This window comes from Frankliniella occidentalis, unplaced genomic scaffold (genome assembly GCF_000697945.3).
Source record: "Frankliniella occidentalis isolate FOCC.00 unplaced genomic scaffold, Focc_3.1 Scaffold49, whole genome shotgun sequence".
Lineage (NCBI taxonomy): Eukaryota > Metazoa > Arthropoda > Insecta > Thysanoptera > Thripidae > Frankliniella > Frankliniella occidentalis.
In genome coordinates, this window is record NW_026267179.1 from 978,653 (window position 1) to 981,689 (window position 3,037).

The following is a 3,037-nucleotide window of genomic DNA, read 5'->3' on the forward strand; positions in this document are numbered from 1 at the left end:
GCACCCGGGGTCTGGCGAAGAACTATACTGGGGGGACGAGCCGGGGCGAGGGCATAATGAAGTTCACGGCTGCCTCGCGCCCGCCGCCGCCTGTTCTCCTTAACCCTCCACCCCACCCTACACCCCGCCACACCCCGCCACGCCCCGCCAGGCCCTGCCCCGCCACGCCCCGGCCCTCGCGGTGTGACGTTGCCTCGCGTTTATCAGAAAGTTCGCTCATCTGCCGCGCAGATATGAGCCGTGAGGCCGCGAGTGTGCTAGTTTGTTGTGTGTGTGTTGTGAGGAGAGGAGGCGTCCCTGGGGAACACGAATAAGACGAAATGGGTGTATATTTCTACATTCTATTATCCTGTAGGAAACAGTTTACAACCTTCAAGTGTGCTATGTTGCCGCAGACCTAAAATACCGAGTTCTTGAAGAAAGTAAATTGTTTTGCTGGGTGAAATGTGTGGTTGTCCCTTGTGGCTGTGGCTGCAATCTACAATCGAGGAACGGTTCAACGGCTCAGCCTTCACCGATCGATATACTTCCTTTACTTCTTTGAACGATATCACTTGGTTTAGATCCGGTGAGTTTTCGTGTTTCGCCCGAGCGCCATTGCATAAACATGGACCGACCACCGACCTCAGCACCTGGTCGACGGCATCCCGTCCTGAATATAGTTACCCTCCCCCCCCCTTCACTTCCCTGCCCCCGGCCCGCCAGCTTTCGCGCTAATGCAGCGCACCCGCCCGCTGCAAGCAGTACGTTCTCTCCGATCGAGGAGACGGGTATATTCTTTTTACTTATTCGGTAATACACGAATATTCGATCAATGTAATAACGCTGATGGAGGTATAAACGGATACAATCTGGCACGGAGACGGGGGCGTTGAGGGGAGATAGGGGGTGGGTGGGTGGGTTCGCTCCGGTGCGCCCTGCTTCTCTCCCCGTGGCGTGCCGGTGCGTGGCGGCCTTGCGTTGTCACAAGCGATAACCCGACAGACGAATCCGTGGCAGAGCAGAGCCGTGCGCGACCCCCTAGGGCGCCCTCTGGGGGTCAGTCGGGGGGAGAGGACGGGGGCCTCGATGTGGGAGGAGAGGGGGTAGTGGTGGCTCTGGAGCAGGGGGCGAGCACGGGACTGCTGCTGCTGGAGGTTTATTGACCTGGACGGGAGACACAATCCAGGGGAAATTCATCAACGTTAATTTCATTCCTGACCCGAGAGAGGGAGAGCGAGGGAGAGGGGAAATGTTCTGCTTTTCGCAACAGCTGCGTCTCCGCCGGCGCCGCTGCGCCCCCTCACCCTCCCCCCCCGCCTCTCTCCCTCCCCCTTACCCCTGACCCCGAGTGAGAGTAAAGTTCGGGAGCACAGGCGAGTTTCTCCTTGCGAGACCTGAGCGATCCCCTTCCCCTCTCCCCCAGCCCCTTGCCCTTGCCTTGCCCCCTCCATACGAACCTCCAGCCCACTCAAACTCCCCCCTCCCTCCCTACTTACCTTCGGCTCACTCCCCCCGCTTCCCCCCCGCCAACCCACCTTTTTATACCTGTCGCATTGCCAGTCAGAAGGAAATCTTTCGGCGATCTAGCTGCCCCGCAGCTTCCTTCACCTCAAACGTGCCTGGAGCTCACCTGCCCGTTCCTCGTATCTTTCTCTTCTTTTTTTCTCTCTTTCGTTTCTCTCCCTTCCTTTTCGTCCTGTTCCAGGATTGGGATGTGTTCCGATCGATTTGGGTCAGCGTAATAAGCACACGGTGGCCAGGGCGCAGCGCACCGTCCGCCCCCCCCACCTCTTCTCCTTCTCGGCGTGCCAGCGTACTCTCCCCCTCTTCCTCCTCCTTGCCGTGCAGCTCAGCGGAGCGCGTTCAAGTGCTTCCAGGATCGAGATAGGCCCTTCTCGGTGTGGTGGTAGAGGCAGCCGCCATGTCTGCTCGCGCCGGCCCAGCGGCAGCGGGATCTGGAAAGGCTGTGTGTTTATTTTTGTCTTCATCGTATATTCCAGCAGATTACAAAAATGCGTTGGAGCTGTATTTATATTTCTGAGGCACATAACTAAGTAAAATGTAGTAGATGTAGTATATTTCATCTGCGTTGTATTCTTTCTGGACCACTTTTGCGACTTTTGCGTTTTGTTTCGCACATAGTACTACAACGAAACACCACCTCTTTTTTACTGGTGTTGTGTATGATGGGTGACTTGGTCCCAAGGGTTGTGGTGGTAAAGGAGGAGGGGGGTGTATTTTGCGGAGGAGGCGCAGCGGACGACAACAACCTAACCGATCGAAAAATTTATAACGATATTTCCATACTCGTTGATTTAGTGCCGCTTAGCTTAGCCGGTGCTGCAGGCGCTCCGCTGCGGGCCGAGGCTGGAGCCGAGGCTGCCGGGGCCGAACCCGACCGAACCGCGCCGATTTACGATGACAAATTGCTGGCGGAATGCTGGAGAGCGCGTCCTCATTCAATGCCAGAGCCAGCAGCAAGTTGGGGAGGGGGGGGGGGGGAAGACGACTCGAATACATAAAAAAAGAATTAAAATAACGATGGAGGGAAAGGAAAAGGAGGATTACAAAGCGAACTACTGCAGCGGCACGTGTCGCACCCGGGGTCTGGCGAAGAACTATACTGGGGGTGTCATGCGCCAAATCGGCTATAGTTGTTTCATACGAGAGTGTCTTAAGCTGCACCCGAACAACCCGGTACAAGCCCTCCACGATGCTTTCAGTGGTAGGGGCTGCTCGGGTGCAGCTTTAGACTCTCGGTACCTAGTAAACCCCTCATGTTCTATCACTGAACCACCGACTCTCCGAATGCTTATTCATGATAAAGTACAGCCCCGAGGACCGAACCCTAGCGATACTTCTAGTTCTATTACTCTCGCTACCCTGTAGCCTCCCTGTCGGTCTCTCTCGTCGTCGGTGACGTCATTCGTTGGGAGTCCATCCGTGAATGAAGTTTTAACGAGTGTAATGAGGCTCCCCGCTGATGCAATTTGCTTTCGGCGCTACTCGACCTTCGCACGTGGCGGCGATGCGTACACTGATGTATAAAAAAGTG